We start from the raw sequence: 20951 nt of genomic DNA on the forward strand, positions 1-20951 counted from the left end.
TTCCTTACACTATAATAGCATAGCAGTCTCCGGGAGAGAACCTTTACAGTCGCGCAGCTCTGGAGCAGGTGCTTTACTTATTGCTTCAGTCATTGGAAACTGCAATTGGTTTTTTGGACCAAAATGCTAGAAGAATGACTTTATTTTTAGAAAAAAAGAACGTATGATTTGTCCGAGCAAGGAAAAGAAATTCAAAGATCTCATTGTGCCTAACTTTGTTTCTCATTCAGTCTGCATTTTTTAGTTTGGTTTAATTTTGTTTCTGCTTGAATGTTTTTTGATTCATTCACGGGTGTTTATTATGTGGTGTATCTTAAGGTCTGTATTAAAGTTTTTCTATCAGATAGGCAGAAAGGTGTTCACACAACAAGCATCCAGTGCTGCTCCGTGCCTTGGCGCAGGACATGTCATGAGGACTGGGGAGGCTCTTTGAGGTCCCAGGTATCTGTTAATCTGCTCCTATGACTAGCAGAGTAAAACCTGGAGTAGAGGGCTCCAGGTATCTTAAGATGATATGCAGCCACATCTCGCTTCCCATATTTTACTCTTTCTTTTCAAAACTTCTTTGATTCACAGTATCTTGGGCTGTGGAGAAAAAGACTGACTTTATTGCTTCAGTTTTGCTGTGTTCTGCTGAGTCTGAGGCGCTATGCTTAGAGGCAACTTTGATATCGTTAGAATTCCTTCTGCCTGGAATCAGCTGAGGTCAGGAGGTCTTAGTGTGACTGAACAGATTGTTCTTGTCTGTGATGTGATGTCCTGGATCTGCCACGCACCATTTCCAGAGCCAGCTTCAGCAAGGGAACGGGTCTGAGTCGGATCACGATCTTGAATGCTGCAAATGCCTCTGGGACCATTCTCTCTCCTACAGAGATCTCCTTTCTGGGGTGAGCTGCCTCACTTTGTTCTGTTCGTGGTGGTTGTTAAATGCTTAGGTGACTCTCTCAGACCCAGTCTGGAGGGCCAGTGTTGGGTGAGACATTGGTTGATCTTGGTCACGCCTATTGTGAATAAATGTTACTTTTTATTGTAAACAAATACTTTTTTCCCCCTTATTTTAAGGAAATAATCCATTTTTAAAAAGCTTCTCATACCAGTTAGTGTATAGTGTTCGTTTTGACTCCAAAGATATCTTTGCTGCACAGGAGGGGAGCTGGACACAAACATGTTTGTAAAACAAACTATGAAGCCTGCTGAGTTTGTAACAGAAGTATGGTACCAACAGAGGCAATTCTAGCAGAAAACCTGTTGTAATCAGAGTTCTTCACAACAGAAAGTAGCTTATGAAGCATTTTTAGATCAGCTTCTTTCTTTTTAGGATAAAATGTGCGCCTTATTGCTCATCAGTAACAAAACCAATGAGAGTGGAGATGAGTGTCATGATCAATGGATATTTTACATCATATGAGTGAAGATGTCCGATGTTGTTGCCTACAGACCAACAGCAGGTAGAAGAGATCAAAGCCAAACACTAGTGCAGATTTATTATTAGACAGAGATGCTAAGTTTGTCAAGAACAGAAAGGATGACAGTGCTCACAGCTATCTCTGTTCTCTGTCTGGAAAATACTCATCTCTTACACTTTCATTCCGGATTTTTGTATAGAAACTAGTATTTTAAGGTTTTTAGCCTGTGGAATGATTAATTTCCAACTGAGACTACAAATAGAAAAAAAGATTGGCAAGCTCTCTGAAATTAGTACATAACACATTTGATTACATCAGGGGAAACTTTCACAAGCTCACTTGCAAAAGCTGCAGCCCCTAACTTCTGGGACAAAAGAACTACTCCTTAGAATGCCAGAGCATCATCCTTTCTGTCTTCTCTTTGTCCAATGAGGAGAGAATGGAAATGACGTCTCCATGGAAGTCAGGCCAGTGGTCAGGGCTGTGATTTTGGAAGTCCTTTGTCACTCAAATACATTGACTGGATTCCAACCCTGCTCATTAACTGGAGGTGATGGGAGTAAGTGTGACACGCCAGCTGTATGGTCTTGCCTGAAGAGCTGGGATTTCAGAATCATTCAATGCTTTAGTTCCAGTTACTACTAAGATATGACATGAGAAAGATCTATGTAGCTCTCCAGGACTTACAACAGCATCTGTTCCTCTGCAGCAGTAGTGGCAAAAGAGCTGATGCCTTAAGGAAACTGAAGTCAGTGTTATGATAGGTTATGGTTTCACTGAGGGTCAGGGGAAAGGAGTAGTTAAAAAATGTTTTCTTTTACATTTAATTTTTAACTAAGTAACTGGAGCCTGAGATAGAATGCACCCGCACGTGTGTATTGACTATGGATGGAAAAGGTGCCAACACTTGCATCCCCTTGAAATCAATGTTGTGTCTCACCTTGTCTTCAGTGGGAACAGTGGCCAAAAATGCAAATCCCATCTGAAAATTATAAAAGAAACAAAGAATTGCAGTAACGCAGTAAAACCTGACATGGCTGTGATTCAGAAAAGCACTCAGTGCCCTCCAGGGAAGTAAATCACGTAAAAGCAAGGGACGTTCTCAGTGTTTTAAACCCTCTCAGGAAAACCAATCACCATTTTGATGGTGTACGATTATGTATTCTATACCATCATGGAATTTTTCCACCTTTGAGTTTTTTTATCACAAAAAAAAAAGTGCTGCCTGTTTCTTTTCACATATGCCTTTGTTTCCACAGCTGATCACTGAACTGCCCCCCTTCCCCCTCAGAAAGCAACAGCTGTTGCGAATGTCTAATCAGATTGCCCAGCTAATTAGTAATTTTAAATGGACTAGGGTGCTTTTTCTCCCTCTCTGCCTTGTGATTTCAGTGTCAATGACTTAATGAAGACCTAATGAGGAAAGATGTTACATAAATTTGGGGTAGGAAGGGTGTTCTTTTATTTTCGCAGCAGAGATAGCAATTAACGTATGCCTTGCGTAGAGGCATAGCTTCATTTAACTCATCTCGATCTGCCCACTCCTTCACTGAAACAAATAAATCCTGCTTCTCACTCGATGTGTCCCGTTGTGTTAAATGTGCCACAGAGATTTAAAACTGGCAGATTCTGTAGGCGTACAGAGTTGTTATCAGACACTGCATGCTCGTGAGACGTTCCTCCGCACAGTACCATTAGTTTGAAGCAGCACATAAAATGGTCTCAGTTGCCCTTTCAAAAGTGTTTTCCAAGCCGTTTCCTTGCAAATAAACCATTGAAAATGCAATTTTCCCTTGTTCCTTGTTCTTGTTATTTTTTTTCTGTAGGGCACTGTTTTACTGACGGTGTGGTCACAGCTAATCAGGGAATAACTGCCATCTGTAGGGACTGTTTATAAATAGCTGGGAAACATTGCTCAGGATCACTTCATGACATTAATTTTGAAGTCATAGTGATTTTTTTTCAAAGGTTCTCCCCTAAAACTGTGCTGGGTTTGTTTGTTAAGAATGTGATTTTTTAAAAGAGCATAATATTAGAAAAGCAGTAAGTGGAGGTTGACATCTCCAAGCTTTCCTTGGTTGGTTGAGGGAACCGGGATTGCTTAGATTGGAGAAGAGAAGGCTTCAGGGAGACTTCATTGCGGCCTTCCAGTACTTGAAGGGAGCGTATAAACAGGAGCGGGAATGGCTGTTTACATGGGTGGATAGCGATAGGACAAGGGGGAATTGTTTTAAACTGAAACAGAGAAGGTTTAGGTTAGATATTAGGAGGTAGTTTTTCGCTGGAACAGGTTGCCCAAGGAGGTTGTGGATGCCCCATCCCTGGAGGCATTCAAGGCCAGGCTGGATGTGGCTCTGGACAGCCTGGTCTGGTGGTTGGCAACCCTGCACGTAGCAGGGGGTTGAAACTAGATGATCACTGTGGTCCTTTTTAACCCAGGCCATTCTGTGATTCCTCTGATCATCTCTGCCAACCAGTGCAGGCAAGTAGGAAAATGGGTTCCAGAGAAAAAAGACTTCCATATTTTGGAAGCACAACTAAATGTTTAGCAGGTTGAAATGTATGAACCTATTGTCTTCAAGACTTTGCTGCTTTTAAGGAAATGTATATTCATGGTTTTTACTTTTAGAAAATGGACATGTCATCAGCTATCTTTCTGGTGGAAAAGTCCTGCTGTATTGCGTGTAATGCCAGCAGGCCTCAGAATGCAGAGGATGATTTAGCTCGCATCTACTGGGGGATGAAGAGTGTTTAAGTTTCTCTGTATAAATAGCAGGGCCCAACAAGCCATGAATCAGTCTCTCTATAAAGAATAATGACATTTGCTTAAAAAACTCAGTGTTTCTGTAAATACTAAATATTCATTTATCTTTTAGCTTTCTGTTTTTTGAGACTTTAGGGCTTTCGTTTTTCACGCTTTGATCTGTGACTCTGAGGATATGAGTAATTCTTAAAAGGGAAGTGAAGTTTCTTCATTGACCACATGAATGCAAGAGCTGGGCTTTTATGAAAGATAATTCAATATTCTGGAATTACTGATGAACCCACCTGAACTGACTTAACCGAGAGGACAGCTTTACAGCATGCAAGGCACCAGAATGGATGAAGCAAAGGGAAGCTGAATGATTCCAAGCTCTGCAGTCACACTGCAACATTCGCATAGTGCACTCAGAGTTCATCTTAATTGTTCCTTTTTCTCACAGACACTAAGCAAATGCTTTCCTAAATGCACCCTCTTAAGCATAATTTGTTTGGGTACACTGATAGACAGAAATTCAGCTTATTTATGTAAGGTGAACCTATCTGATAATTTCTATTCAATTACTGTCTTCAAAACTTCTTTTTGTGGTCTTTTAGATAAAGATTTGGTACTTCTGTGTCCCTCAGTTTATCACTAAAGTTACACTTGCTGGAAATGTGCTCTTGGCTCAATAATGCTTAGTACAAAGGTACATGCACGTCTGACCTACGTGTAGGGGTCAGAGTTGTGGTTCAGAGACGGAAAGAGCTTTCTTTCCTTTTGTAAGCCTGTCCCCACTGTTGGCATTGCAAATGTTGGAACGGTTCCTCTGTGACTCAGTATTCTGAGACCTGCCAGTCTGTTAGCTAAGTTCTTTAGAATGGACTTTGGTTAATCTTTATTCAAATTTAACTTTCTCTTGGAAAATCTGGCTGTTTGTTTTCTGTTGTTGCTACATTTGTGGTTAGTGTCTTGAGGTCTACATTAGAATAACAGGAAAATAAAGAATGGCGTTAGTATGGATTTTCGTTTGGCATCAGCTAGCTGTATCATGACTCCAGCAACAGCTGAAACAGCCAGACATGTATGTATGTGTGTGGTTCCTCAACCACATCGCTTTTTGCGCAGTAAATCCATTAGTGCTGATTGCTTCCCTTTCTCTAAATGGCCCTGCTTTTTCAGTTCATTTTACTACCTCTAAATGTAATTCAACAAATGGCCTTCAGTGAAAACCGAAAGGGAAGAACGTGAGTGTATTATATAATTTAATGCATTAGTCAGAAACAAGCAGATGAACTTGTTAAGTGAGTCATGACTTTATTGCCTGCATCATCTCGATGTAAAGAGGATCTCTGTGGGTTTTTTTTGCCTCCAACCTTATTTATTCTTTCCTGCTCTGTGTGTCAGATACCTTCTCTGTGCATGGCTAGGAAGGCACACTGTATGGAAGAGGCACCTGCTTTCGCTCTGGATACAGTATGCATTTTTAACTGTACCTGCTCATTTTCCTACCTGTGAAACCTCCCATTTTTGTTGTTTTTCTTTCTGAGGAAGTTGTAAACATGGCTTCAGCACAGGTTGTTGTTAAAGCACACGGGGACATACTTGGTGCTTTCTGGCAGGTTGCACCACAGTGCCTCACGGCTCCGCAAAGCTCAGGCCTGGCTGCCAGGGCAGGAAGTGAGTGTGACACCTCACCTAAGGGCAGGCCGCCCACGTGCTGCAAGTGCTCTCTCAAAGGGATGATTTCATTTTCCAAATTATTTGTCATTTTATGGTGGTATCTCAGCTTGGGCTTGATGTGGAGCCCGCAGCGTAAAATCCGAGCTGCTCTCACAGCAGTTCACAGGCTGCCTTGTTGTGCAGCGGCTGAAGCCAGCTGGGGGAAGGCGTGATTTTTTCCCCACGACTCAGACTACTTTGTGCATTTTTTGAAGTGCTTGTGCGCTTCTCGGCACCCAAAGTTGCACATTGTGCCCAAGCAGTTGCAACACTTCGCTGCCACCGGAAGCAGAGGCTTTCCTTCCTCCTCACAGCCCTCACAGTGCCCCCGTTACCTGCTGCCCCGTTCCCAGCCCCCTTCCTGCCCAGCTGAGACCTTTCTGGTGCCAGCGCAGCCCCACGGTTTGGCAGCACAGGGTCAAAAGGAGCGATATGCACCTTCTCAGGGAAGAGGTTGTCAGTTTCTTCTCAAGATTGCAGCCTTTATGGCATCTCTTCAAATATCCTCTAGAGCAAGAGGCAAAGCAGCTGCTTAATAGAGTAGATTCAACAGATCCTTCAAGGCCAGATCTGTGAGTCAAGCTCTTACTTATTTCCAGGGACATGCTGAGGAGTCTGTTTTTAAGGCGCTTAACCCTCCAAGCAAGCAGTGCTATCAGAAATAATTGCAGTGATGCAGCTCCCTTTTCAAAACAAGCCAGCATTTGTTAGGTCAATGAACACAGTTGGCAGTGCCCTTTGATTAGAGGGCCTGGGCAAAATCCAGATCATGTCTAAGGGCATGTTATGCTTTTCCCAGATACGTCCTGCTGCTTTCTCTCTCTCTCCTTCTCTCTGTGCTTCTTCTTACACATCTTTGCCTCCTATGCTCTGTCCTTTAAAATGCTAAGTTCCAAAATCACTCCTCAGCTTCTGGACCTTCTGTTATCTCCACCACGGTGCTTTTCCCTCCAGGAAAAGCCCATTCAACCATTTCACACCAGACTTCCCTGAGTATGTTTGCTCACACTTTAGTTTCTGCACCCAAGGGTAGTTGTTGACTACTGACCCACCTCTCCCCTCAGGAGCAGCACATGGGACACAAGGGAAACACAAGCGTTGATCAGAAAAGCAACACCCAAAGCCCTTCATTCCTCAAAGACCTTACACCGAGTTACAAAAGGACTGCCAAAGGACCCCTGAAATTTTCTAGAAGGCAATATGTTAAATATTTCTAATTCATGTGTGCTAATGGAAAAATGTTTTTGTAGTCTGCAACCGATCACTCAGATCCTTGAAGTGCAGAATCTGGTTTACCAAAACGAAGGATGTCATCTCTTGTGCCTAAATGCTCTTTGTGGTCTTTGTGAGGGCTTTGCAAAAAAGGTGGTCCTGTTCACAGTTAGCCAAGTCAGCAGTAAGACTAGGAGAATTGTTAATGATGTATTTTGCTGAGAAAGCATTTGGAGCAATTAGTAAAGTGATGTGTGATACTCCATGTGTATACAGACAGGTCCCAGACAGCAGTGGGCGGGATACCACAGGCAGCGTGCAGGGCCTACTGGCTCACCACACAGTGATATGGGCAGGGGAGCATTGCTTGGGGTGATTCCTTCCTTCAGTGTCATTTAAGGATGACATTTCCTCCGGTTTTGGCACATTTGATTTCCTCCTTTTCTGCCCCTATTTGGGGTGACAGCAACAGCATGTGCCAGAGAGTCCTTGACTCTGGGACATCTGGGTCTACATGTGGCTGTGCTGAGCAGGAACTTATGCAAACAGTAAATCCTATTGACTACAGGCAAAGAAGAGAACTGGTTTGCTCTGGGATGCAGCCTTATGGCATGTAGTCATTATCCCCATTTCAGCCACACCTCTGAAGTAGACAGCTGCTTTGGTAATACTCACTGGATAAATGCTGGTGGCTGCACATTAATGTCCTCTCTGCCTTTGCAGTAGCGAGACAGGTCAGTTCCTCATAGACAGTCTCAGCATGCATGCTGTGTTTGTGTCAGCCAGCAGCAGTATTTGTGCTAATGTGGGTCCCACCTTAGCTGGTTTGAGGGAGAGAGACTGAGAGATCCCTGAAGAAGCACTGTGGGCTAGAACCTAGAGGTTCTAGGGCAGGGAAGGACAACTGAGGGCTCCCATCCCGGCGCGGGTCTGCAGGCTGCTGGCATTCTGGACACAGGGAGCCTTCGTATCTCCAAACAGCTCACCCCAGTGCTGTGGGCTGCCAGGAGCCAGAGATACAAACACATGAGCAACGGTTCTGTGGGGTCTTCTCCCTTTCCTGGAATGATGTGTGTGCTCTCCTTATAGAATAATTGTGAATCATGGCAGGATTATCGAAAGTAGTTCACACTCTCATTTAAATATATATATATATATATATATATACTTTCAGAGGCTTTTTTCTAACTCTGAAGGAGGATTACTTGGCTTCCCAGGTATATTTTTAAAACATCTTCTGTGGCCATCCATAGGATTTATAGAAATAGTTTCAGTAGAAAAAAAAATGTTTGGAAGGATTACTAATAATGGTGAAATCATCATCTTGAAAGGTATCTGTCTCTTCCTCTCTCTAGTTTTATAAATAGTTTCTATGCTAGGTAGCTACTTTTTGCATTAAGAAGACTCATTACTGCTGCTTGGCTCTCTGCAACTTTTCATTGCTTAACTCCTTTTGATCGTTAGGAGCTCTTCTGTTTATTATGTCTGTATCTGTTTAATGAGGTAGCTCCACTGGGTGCTGTTAAATCTGCCTCTCTTCAGCAGTGCTGCTTGGTGACTGGCTTCTCCTGTCTACGCATTTGCATTTAGGGGATGTGGAGAGAAATCACACACATCTCAGCCAGAGGTGTAGCCCACAGTCAGTGTTACAGCTTGTGATAGTGCAAGGAAGAGGAGTACGCTAACCAGAGTCTGAGCCCAGCCCACTTCTTCCATACATGAGCCCATGTGGTGGTGGGGCTACCATATGGTAGGTGACCATCCTAGGCACAGGATGTGCTGGAGGCTTGGCAGGCCCCAGGGACCTGCAGGCACCCCCGCAGCTCCTGCTGAGAGCCCTGGCCTGAGGGATGTGCACAGACATAAGCTGTCTGAGAAGAACTGGCACAGGAGTGCCAACCTCTTTGGAAGACACTGACATTTGAAGAGTATCAGAGCAACTAAAGGACACAACGGGAGTCCTGCTCAGCTAGGGCATCACAGCACGGAGAGCTATTTTTCTACCTCTTGTGCTCTGTTTGGTCTGTTAGCCTGATTACAGTCTGTCACGCACACAGCTGCTATGGAAGTGTGTATGTAAATATGCACAGAAGTAAATACACCAGCTTTGATAAATGCACCTCTGCTCAATGAACCTAACTAGTGTAAATCACAATGGATATTAAGAGCAGGGATAATAAGCAGAACTTTTTCCATTTGTGTGTATAGCAGAGGTCAGAAAATGTATGTTCTTTGTCCCGATAGCAGTCTCTGTAGCATATGCTAACCAAGTGGATTAACACATTGACTCTGCTCTGGAGATGGAGGAAAGGAAGGGTTTTGTTAGGATGTTTACTCTTGAAAATGAGAATTTAATCCTTAAACAAAACAGAGAAGGCCTTGAATGTAACCAGTAATGCTTCTGAGGCTGGAGTGCCCAGGGCCTCCATCTATCTGCCACAGAAATGTCAAGGGGTGTGTGAACCATGGCCAGATCCACACGTGTCCAGCACACAGCTATGGCTCCTGCAGTCCTGAGGATCTCCCCTCTCCTCCCTTCCCCTCCCCTCCTCTCCTCCCCAGGACTATTACTACAGTGGAGCAATGCAGAAACAGCTGAGCTTCTGTGGACAATACTTGAAGTGGAAAGTACCAAATACTTTCGTAAAGGCACTTGGCACATAGCAAGCAGAAGCCTCTAACAGGTTGTCATTTATTTTTCTTCCATTTGTATGCTGGCCACACTGCTGCATGCAGCCTGGTGCTTACTTATACTAAGGCCTCTCTGCACCATTTCAGCACTAAGGTCAAGTGATGACATCTCAGTCTGACTGAGGATGCTCCTGTGCAGTGTCTGCAAAGCTCAGATTACTCTGTGTCTCCATGAGGCTGAAGCCAAACCAGCACATGCTGCTCCTTTGCTGGAGGCTGCTGGATGAAGGTTCTGGCAGAAGCGCCCAGCAAGAGCTTAGAAATAAAATCTGATCAATGGAAGAAAGAGGCGAAAGAGAGCAAACAAATCTAATTGTCTACAATACTGTAATTAGTCCCCGGCATTCATAGGTTCCTTTTAGACACTGCATCCTTCCACAAGAATAGATGTAAGGTTTATGATATCTGATGCTCAGCACAAGCTGGAAAATTTGGAAACTGATTCCCAGGCCTTACGCCCACTGGAGCCTGGCTAACTCTTTGTGTCTGTGTCACCTTTACTTGATCCGCAGCTCAGATTACAGCTCCAAAAGAGACCACAGAATGTGATAAAATAGTAATTTACCTATATCAAATAGATGTGCATCTTTTGTGCCTCATCTCTCTCTGTGTGAATTGGCACAGCTTGGCTTAAATGAAAACTGAAGGACATCTAAATCTTTTACGCATTCAGGGTCTGTCTTTTCTCACACTGACCCTGCTTCTGTTTTCCTTTCATTTTCTATCAACATTTGCAAAAGGAATTTCTTTTACTCACATTTCGGGAATCTTTTTTGTCATAGATAGGCTTTAGATAAACTCACTAGCAAGCAAATGAATAGCAGAAGATATGCATGATTTAACCGATGAGTCACGTGTAACAAATAATGAATTGTGGATGGCAGAACTCAAAAGAGAAGTCACAAGGCCTATGTAGCATTTAAATCCTGTTTACAACTCCAAATGAGGGTGCTTATGTTCAGTTCTTTATATATTTGCCTACAAGCAGGCAATATTTCAGCTTCCTGGGAGCCAGAAAGGGATGCCACCAGTTTCCCTTCGGCAATTCCTGCTCTGTGTACCTTCTTATCCAGCCTATTTAAAGAAAGAAAGAAAGAAAGAAAGAGACAGAAAAACAGGAAGCCACAGGAGAGACGCAGAATCAATAAGTGTCCTTTAGCTGAAAAGTGGAGAAGATGAAGAAGAGCTGCCGCTGGCCAACCCACACTGCAGGGACATCACCAGAGCTGCCAGGCTTTGCTGCAGCTGCTGACAGGCGGCACAGTGCTCCCTGGGCCCAGGGGGGCACTCCAGGGGCTCCGCTTATGCTGCGTGTCTTGTGGTTAAGTACTAAGATCTGCTTTCCAAAAGCCTCTGTTTGGTATTTCTCATGATCTTAACAAGTGTTACAATCATGCATCTGAAATTCATGTGTGGGCACAGGCAGACGAAACAAGAATCATGCTTTGATTAGTTGTAGAAGAGTCTGGAGCTTGGAATAAAAGCATCACCACATAATGAGCTCTATCTCGGCCTTAGGAGCTGGGCTATATCTTAGCGTATATATAGCAGCCAGTTAAGATATCGCACCTTCTGTCACAGAAATTGGTGTGATACTAATCTAACACTGCTGCTCTTCAGGGCTGTGCTGACTGATATCTGCTCTGCACTGAACAGCCTCTGTCTCTCTGTCAGCAGCAGCAGAACCAGCTGATGCAGGGACTGCATTTAAGCAAGAGCAGCATGAGGGGGTGCAGATGAGGTGCTCACACTGGGCCATGTACCTGGCTACCTTCTCAGCCAACCTCTTTGCCATCCATCTGACACAGTCCCTTCAGTTCTGGGCAGCTTCACTGTCTCTTCTTCCGTTTGTTCTTCTTCTTGCTATCCGCAGCCTTTGCTTCCCACAGTCCTTCCTTTCCTCCCCTGGGTAAAATGGTAATGTCCTGTTGCCTCCTCTCTCACCCTCCTTTTCACCAGTGGATCAGTTTGCAGTGCAGGCCCCTTGGGCCAAAGGCTCTCTTACATGGAGTTTCTGTGGTGCCCACTACAAGGGTCCCAATCCAATCTGGACCCTCTTTGTGTTAGTTATATATCCCTGTACATGAATGGCAGTGCCCTTACTCCCATATGGGTGCAATGAGGTGATTTTGGCTCTAAATAACTTCTACACAGATGATGCATTCCAGCTCCTTTTTTGAGGAACACTTGATGTCAGACACTGTTTCTGAAGGCCCAGCTGAAATCATATCTCACGTGAGAGATGGCAGGTGATGAGCACCTCCTTCAGACTCAGCTCTGTGGCAGCTCCCTTGAGCCCCCACCCTTAACCCTACCGCTGCGGCACGGTGCTCCTCCATGCCATGCCTCCTGCAGCTGGTGGAGCAAAGCTGTGCTTGTCTCCTTGCCCAAGCAGAGCGAGAGCCCCAGGCACCATCTCCTCACGCTCCCAAGGCTGGTGAATCAGAAGGGGTGGAAAGCCACACTGTTTCTCACCACGAGCAGTGCTGTCTCGGGCTGGTGGCCTCCTTCTGCTGGGGCTGACAAGCTGCTGCTCCCCTGCCCAGAGTGAGGAAGCCTCCTACCTCTCCCAGCAGCACGGGCTGGCCCGGCCTGTCGGAGCAGTGCTTTTGGGGCAGTGTCTACAGGGATTTGGGGCTGGGTGAAACTTCCCCAGCTTGCCTTGGGATTCTGGTGTCAGGCAGTGCTGAGGCAGTTCGGTTACTCTCCCAGGACAGAGCAGGCACTGAGCAGCACAGAAAGGTGAAGGGAGGGGCCTTCATTTTCCCCACTACTGCTCTTGCTAATGTGCTGGGGCCTGGGGTTCTAACAGCAAAGAAAAACGCTGGCCATCAGGGTGCTGGCTTGCACAGACTCCAAGGGAAAGTCAGTGCTCAGAAAACCAGGCACTGCAAGCCGCGCTTCACTTGTTAGCATTTGCTTTTATTTGCTTCACCATGTCACCCAGCCTGTGGCCTTCTTGGATAGTTTAGGAAAATGGATATTTTGGCCAGTACCAGCCAGCTGACCCATTCCCAGTTGGAGACTGATTTCTGGCTGGGAAGTGCACGTGTCAGTAGCTGACGGAAAGGAAAGAAAGGCAAAGTGTTCCTCTGCTATGCAGAATGACTTCTTGTTGAAAATAATGCAGTTACAATGAGCTTGATTCATTACCTCTCCTTAGAAAATCATACACCTTCAGAGATAATGATCTTTATATTTTAATTCCACTTCTAAGTGAGTAGGTTTGACCTGTTTTCCTAAAAATAGTAATCCTGCTCCTGAATACCATCTGCCCATTCAGACCACTCGTGTAGCAAATTCAAGGCTGGAGCTTACAGCTTTAACTATCACATGATACACAGTCCCATGCCTCTTAATCAGAGCATCAAGTGATTTATTCAATGTGCTTTTTTATTTCCTGCCGCAGCCTGCCCTCTCTGAAGTTTCCAGCAGCTCACAGCAGCCTGCACTCACTCTCAGGGCTGGCTCCTTCCTGGTAAGCAGGGCTGTTGCACACTGCAGCCTTTCACGCCTTAGCTTGCTGCATTCATTTCTGTAACGCATTTGAGAGCCAGCCGTTCTGTACTTACGTGACCATGACCTGAAAATGGCATCTCATCAGTAAGCCACGGCCAATGGGGATGCTGCTGGGTGCTTATCCCAAGCTCCCTTGCAAGAAAAGTTATTTATTTATGTATATACTTGTAGCCAAGCAATAGTTATTTAGATGTATACAGTCCACTCATTTGGTCGAATTTTCTGCTGGAAATGTAACTCAGCCCAGTTACCCAAAGCTTGACCCAACTGCTAGATTTTAAATCTGGCATTTTTAACATCACAGATGCAGCTGAGATTTTGCAGATCTATTGAAAGAACAATTCCAAGACCTCGTCAAAGAACAATCTGGTCGATAATGGGGGAGTATTATAGAAAGCAGGAAAAAAGATTATCCCCGTGTCCCTGATCTGAGATGTTGTGTACGGGGCAGCGCATGCTTCTTTATTCCATAGATTTCATACCTACTGCAGATAACCCTCCTGCGCCAGATTCACCTTTTGAATGAAAGTGCCATTTGATATCAGGAGAGAATCCTTCCTGATGGTGTGCATTCCGGTACAGATCTGTGAGACAAACTGTGGAGGGCAGTGGCTTTTAAGAAAACTGAATCAGGGACATAAAGGGAAGTCAGATCATTAACCTCAATTCAGCTGCCTTCTAGGCATGGTAATGTCCCGAGAAGAGGGCACAATGCCATGTTTCCCTGGGAGAAGAAAGGCCTTGATTTGACTTCTCAGATGAGCAACAGGCAATGGCAATGCATCGTGCAGACTCCAAAGGCCTTCTGAATAGGTCCTGTGTGTAAATGCTGTGTCTCCAGCACTGATCACAACCTGGCCTCATCACCCCGGACACCAATTTCAGTGCTAGAAGCACACAGACGGTTCCACACACCTGCTATATCCGGTCCACAGTCAAGGAATTACAGGCTTTTTCATTTCCTTCCAATCACTAACATCACATTTCTGCCTTTCATTTCTGCATTACGGACCTTCCTTCTCTGACCAAAGTGGTTTGTTTGTGAAAACAGTGCTTATGCAATCAGGGGCCTTGCCACATTAAAGATTTGACATCGTGGACGGAGATCTTGAAAGCATTTTTTTTTCATCTTAGAAGTTCTTAAAGGCCTACAGAAGAATATCACGCTGTTTTTCATAGGGTGAACAGAGACTAAAGCTACTTCGGAAAAACTGGAAAAGCTGATCTCCTGACTTGTAGCCTGCGACAGTGATCACAAGACCATCCCTCCTCCCACTTTAGTAATAAGAAGCAGCAATGAGAAAAACAGAAAGAAGTGAAGCAAAAAATCTCTCTTTCATTGTAGAGCACTTAAATACTAAGTTTATAGGTGTGAGTAGTTTCATTGTAGGTCAGGGTGCAGATAAGGAGTCTCCTTTCAGAATGGATCTTCCCCTGAAGGTGCACGCTTTGGTTCTGGCCATTTTATCAAAATGACAGACTCCATCTGTGTCCGAGTCACACTGTGCTTCTCTTACAGCCCTACAAGCATAAATGAGAGATGTTACACCATAAATGGGCTCAAGAGAGGCTGTTGTGAGAGCAGCAGGGCGTGCAGCAGAGGATACCCATCCCAGCCTTTGCTGACTCTTCAGTGATGCTCTGTACAGGTTATAGTCAGAGTACTGCAACAGCACTGGAGAAGCAGAGCCCCCCGGGATGAGTCATTTGTGTATCCCGTGATTGTGGTTTTATATACCAGCCTGCCAAGATAAAGATTAGCATCCTATGAAGGATGTTAAAAATTGTCGTACGTTGCAGCTAAATCAGCACTGGCTGTCTACATTGGTATCTTCTTCTAATTTTTGTAACCTTCCTCATTCATCTCTTGTTAACAGGAACAGGTATCTTGCTTTCTTGAAGGGCCTAGTATTGCTGTCACTGGCCAGGGGGGTATTATTGGTGCAGAGGTGACACTTTGTCACATACGAAGCGTGAGTTTCTAAATGTGTTCAGCACAAGGAGGATGTGCTAAAGCAGCTGACATGCAAAGCACATTGCACAGGGTCAAGCCTCTGGTCTCCTGTGCTGCCTTGTGAAAACCTGTATTCACGAACTGCCTGATCAAGTCAGCACCAGAGGAAGCAAACCTGACCTCACTAATGCACAGCAAGCACCCAGAGGTAAGTGTCCTCCTGTGCCCACGGTGTCCATATCTGTTCTGTCTGTAGTCATGGTGACTTGGACACCAGTCCCCGCTACTGTAAGCAACAGCTTCTTGTTTCCAAATGGGGCTCCTGTTGTACAGGGGGAGGTGATGAAGTTCTGTGATGTCTAATAGGCTTCTCCACTCAGTCCCCCGGTACCAGTACCAGTTTCAAGTCCTCTTCTCGGACAAGAGCTGTAGGCAAATGATCAGTTTTCATTCCCTACTGGTCATGTACAGCTGAGAGACAGCTGAGGTGATTGCAGGGACCACACAGGGAGAGACAGAGACGTTGAGATCTCTCCCCAGATGCATGACATTGTTGTCAGATACCTTCAAACAGCAGTCTGGGGGGATAGGTCCATGCTGTGCTAGAAACAGCTCATTGCAACCTCTTGTAGATCCACACTCTGACCATAAATCAACTCCTAGTCCCTGAATGAAGAATGGCACCTGCAGAAGTGCTGGATGAGGAGATGAGTGTATCTGTGTCCGATGAGGAGTTGGACACTTCCACACCACAGCTCACCAGTGTGACAAGAAGCATGGCAGTGGCCACCCTGCGACCCGCTCCAGGCTTCACTGCAGCGTGCTGAGGCAGGGCAACTCATACACCACAGCAGCAAGATGAGGTCCCCAAGAAACCTCTTCAGGAACTTAAAGCTCTGGCTTAATCCTTCTCCCCAGCAAACTCAGAGAACAGTGGCTGACACCGATCCGTGTTGAGGCAGACATTGCAGGGCTGTTGTGGAAAGGCTAGGACACAAATAGCACATGACCAGGCACATTACGTACCCTAATAGGCCATGTACTCTTTTCACTGAACTACACTGGAATAATTGTTACTGCCTTAGTTGAGAATCTTACAGAAAATACACAACGAACATTGTGGCCAGTTGTATAACCAGGTATGATTTTAGCTGTGTTTTCAGCAAACTCTTACCAAGCTGCACTGAAGAAAGTGGCTGAATAAATTTACGTTTACTAATAACTGACGTCTGATATCAAGTGTTCCTCAAAAAAGGAGCTGGAATGCATCATCTGTGTAGAAGTTATTTAGAGCCATAAACACAGCAGCACCAGAAATATAGTCAGGAAATGAGTACAAACAGAATGCAGAGATTTGCCAGGAAGTGGTGACTGTATAACGTTACTTTTGCATTTAAAGGCAAGCGTTAACAGGCTCCTCTAATGGACGATCAACTTTATTTTTCAGTCAAAGCACAGACTTACAGGCAGCGTAAACCAAAATTGTCTGGAAGTGTAATGAATATACTTGCAGGAAACCCAAGCACTTCTAGTGATAAAGGTAGCCAGTACAATACCTAGCGCTGTAACCACTGATGATCTGTGTGGTGTTTCGTACCTTCTTGATGTATTGGCAGATGGTCATAGCTTCATTCAAAAGTAGCAATAAGCACATTTTTTTCCCTGTTTGCTGCCGACCTAAGATAGCTTAAAAGCAAATCATGAATACTGCAGGCTTTGAGGTATCACAGCCCTAAGCTGAGCTAACGAGAACATCCTGCAACCAAAAAAAGAAAGCACGATCTTCTGTGCTTCAGGAATAACAAAAGGCATGGGAGTCGTGATCATTACACTCAGCCATGCAGCCACGCACCGAGTGCTAATCGATAGAGACGGATTTAGAAACCGATGTAAGTCATTTCCAGTAGCAGAGGTAAGCAGAGGGCTCAGAAATAGCATAGCAACAAGACTGTTCTGCCTGAAGGAAGCCATTGCCATCACTCCCACTCCATCGCCGTCAGCCGTGACACACACAGGCCGTGTAAATGATACCATTTCAGTGCTGAGTGCGTGCAGCATTTGGGCTTTTCTACTCCCAAACTGCACATACTTGCAATCTGCTCTGAGTGCCTGTTTAAAATGGTATTCATGTCAGGATTTGTGTCCCGTCTGGATGTGAGCCAGTACGTGGCAAGCTGACTTCGTACAGCACCCATATGGACCTGGAAGCCTGGCACTCCTGCCCTCCCCCAGAAGAGCACTTACATCTTCAAGGTGCGTACTGCTGGGCCTCCATCAGGTGGCTGTGCTGGTGTCCCACGCTGTTGGGCGTCGCAGCCTGAGCACAACCCCAGCACTGGACCACACCTGCTCCTATATCATCTCCCTTTGTGCATGACTGTCTCGTGCCATTTTTTGACACAGAACTTCCTACTATCTAAATCTCTCAAGGTCGTTCTGCAGTTTTGGGCTCTTACGCTACAACAAGAGGGAAAGGTTTTGAAAGCTCTGGCCCTGTGGCTGCAGGGACTCAGGCAGGGCACAGCTTAGGAGTATGACAGTGAAAGAGAAGTGGCATGTGTCCGTGCAGATCAGGTTTATGTGGATCACAAAAATCATTAAGACAGTTACAGCTTAGAACCCACGTTTCACACATTCTTGTGAGCACAGCATGTGCTGTGATGGAACACTGTCTTTGGCTAGAAACTCCAGACGTGTAAAGCAGTGCAAGCAGTTGCCATTCAACTTGGGTTTGTGCAACCTCACAGCACTGTTGCAGTTCACTAAAGAAACAGTGAACCCTGAGGATGTTGTCGAAGCACAAACTCTTTGCTGGTTGTCAATAGATACTTCCTTATTATGCCTGCATCCTTCCAGGGGGGCTATTTTGGAAAAGTGGAGGCATGTTCTTGAGCAGTTGATCGGTACAATGCTTACACAGATATGGTTTCAAATTGAGCATAGAAGAAGCAAGGAAGGTTCAGACAGTCTAGGGCAATTGCCTAGCCTCATCCTATAGTCAGTGGGGATAGAGAGGAGCATTTTCAGGGGCCGGTTCATCCCACTTATGCTACAAACATCTTTTAGGATACAGTGCTTTGTCTTCTGGTTCCTATCTCTCCCCACTGACCACAGAAGAATGTTGGTTTAGATCGTGTATCTAATTTATAGGGGAATTAAGTCAGATAAGAAAAACCTCATGCCTTGGGATTATTGTGGATATTCAATTCCCAAGCAAAACCCTGAAGAGCCATCAAAACTTCCATAAATGCCCAGGCAGATGTAAAAACAGATTTGGGAGTGATTTTATGACAGGAAGATACTACAGCAACAGTGCAAGTGTTGTTTTAGATTTCCGTGTTGTCAGACTGCAATTTCTGCTATAGTATTTCACTGCCTCCTGTGCCAGGTTTTGCCTCCCTGAAACTGAGAAGCAGCTTTCTCTAGGTATAAGAATAGGAGGTATGTGAATGCCTGGAGAATTTCCAAGAACTTTTCAAAACTGAGAAGTCAAATTCCGTAGCAGTTTTGGTATTTTAGAACAAATATGGTTTTGTTGTTATGACTGGCAGAGGGGGTTTCCCGTCCTTCCTGTCCCTGTATATGTTGCACGAATGGAAGCTCCAAAAGAGACATCTAAAATAACAGGCTCGGAGGTACATCTGCAGATTTGAGTGGCATGCTTTGGTGGCCCTAATGCTGTGATTAGGGAAATAGCATCGATTGGAGACCAGAAACTTCTATTTGAAAATCAGCTCAGATTTGCTCATGCCTTTTGGCAGTCCTGGACAGAGTTCCGAGTTCTTCACGCAGCCTCCTTAGTTCACAGATTTTGCCTTAAGGCTGAACTGTTCCCTTTTTCTATGCCTATACGCAATGCTCGGGCAAACACAATAGAATGGCATATTGGAAAGCTTTCAGCCTCTTGCACTGCTTAACACAATCTTTGTAGCTGTCTGTGTTGTTTACTCAGCCACCAATAGTAAAAAGCATTCCTTTTCATCTTTCTTTCTTCGCTTTATTTTTTAACCCAATCCATGCCGAAAGAAAGCAGCCTCCCAGGTGCAGACCTCTGCAGGAAAGGCTGCTTCTGTGAAGCTGAAATGGAGCCAGAGCACACCAGCAAGGAAGCTGTGATTTCATCCAGCAGAAACTCCTAGGCTTCACTGCAGCACTCTGTGCAGATGCAGCATCATTCTGGCCGGGTGCTCACCCACTGCTAGCAGAGGAGTCCCTGAGAGGATGCCCGTGTGATTCTGTGCCACTGTCCCTTGCTTTGTAGCTCCAACCCTCTGAGGAAACCAGGTATGCTCTGCAGGCTTTAAAATACTTTCTATTCCTTGGAATGATGCCTAATTTTCAAGGTAAGGGTGAAGTGCATGGAAATGGGCAATACTGATAATAGAAGGAGAGGTCACCAAGGAGGGCCATTCCCCTTGTGGTGGAGCTGTGGCAGTCAGGTGTCCTGGGGGGAGGGGGTGCAAGAAAATGAGCCTGAGTGAGGTGGCTGGGCACTGCTGTGGGAAGGTTGAGAGCAGTCTGCAGCCGGGTGGTGGGGATCCTGAGAGGCTCCACGTCTGCCGTAAGGACCAAAGTGATCAGGGGTGAGTAGCAGCTGCAGCACGAGCTGTGGTGCTTGTCTGGGGACTGCTCAGAGGCGAGGAGTGCTGTTGGCTTCAGATTTGTGCTGCACCTCGTGTCAGGTCAGCACTCAAGGAGTGCTGGTGGGCAGCTGGTGGGGAGGGCTCAGGGAGCTGTGAGCTGGGCTGGGGAAACACCGGAGATCGGAGCAAACACATTTGCACCAGCGAGACTCCAGGGTGACCGCTGAAAGCTGTAGAGTAATGCCAACAGAACTGCAAACAGGACTTGGCTGTATAATCAGAAAAGAAGAAGGTTTGGCATAGGGCCTGGAGGGGTGCTGGGCGCTAGCCTCTGCTTGTATAAACCTATGTTTCTCGAATATCTGAGCTGGTTTCTGAATGTGTGTCTGAAGCATTCTGAGCCTGTATCGTCTTTCATGTGGAACAAGGAAACTGTTGCACTTCAGACAGCCACCCCCCTCAATTATTTAATGTAACTAAATACCTGCCCCACTCCGCAGACTTACGTACTGTAAAGCTGCAAAACTGGCTCAGTTCCTTGCCTCAAATCAGTGCTATTTTCCTTTTCTGTAAGCTACGTTATGGCATCAAATGAGTGCCTTGGAGCAATGCAGGAGACATTTGGACAAAGAACAGAAAACGTGACCAGGCAAGTGTGGAGGGGAGTGGACGCGATGCTCCCAGGACAGCCCAGGCTGCAACGCGGGCTGCTGCTACTTGTGGGGAAGTGAGAGCATCTGAAATACGGCACACTTTGTGCTTGGCAGCGAATCCAGAGCCAGCGTCTGCCCAAGAATGCTCATCTGGAGAAAGTGCCTCCTACAGAAAGGCAGGGAGCACAAAGGCTGAGTGTTATCACAGGGGCTGCTCCGTGAGCCGTGTTTGTTCAAGGACAGACAATGCATACTCTGTGAGCTGCCCCGATGCTGGATTTTGCACCCCTTTTCTTTCTCTGCATCATCATTCCTCTTCCAAATCTGTCTCCTGTGCCAGAGATGAAGCTGTAAGTACCAGCAGGGAATCATGTCTCTAAACATCCTCACTAGAAGAGCCTTAGGAAAATGTCCCTTTTGCCCTGCCAACATGAGCGCACATTCTCCGCTGTGCTGGGTGGGGAGCAGGCT

The 20951-nt window shown here is 45.5% G+C and overlaps 1 protein-coding gene across 2 annotated transcripts in view; it reads left to right on the forward strand.

Moving 5' to 3' along the window:
• Positions 1-789: 789 nt before the first annotated feature.
• Positions 790-20951, forward strand: part of LYST (lysosomal trafficking regulator) — a 103792-nt gene continuing 83630 nt past the window's right edge. Inside the window, exon 1 of one of the 2 annotated variants that reach the window (XM_046939483.1) lies at positions 790-887. The gene's annotated coding sequence lies outside the window, so the exon portion shown is untranslated. Of the gene's footprint in view, positions 888-13225; positions 19828-20951 lie in introns of those variants that run through there. The other variant, XM_046939484.1, reaches the window with a different exon arrangement.

Source organism: Gallus gallus, chromosome 3 (assembly GCF_016699485.2).
Source record: "Gallus gallus isolate bGalGal1 chromosome 3, bGalGal1.mat.broiler.GRCg7b, whole genome shotgun sequence".
In the NCBI taxonomy this organism is placed as follows: domain Eukaryota; kingdom Metazoa; phylum Chordata; class Aves; order Galliformes; family Phasianidae; genus Gallus; species Gallus gallus.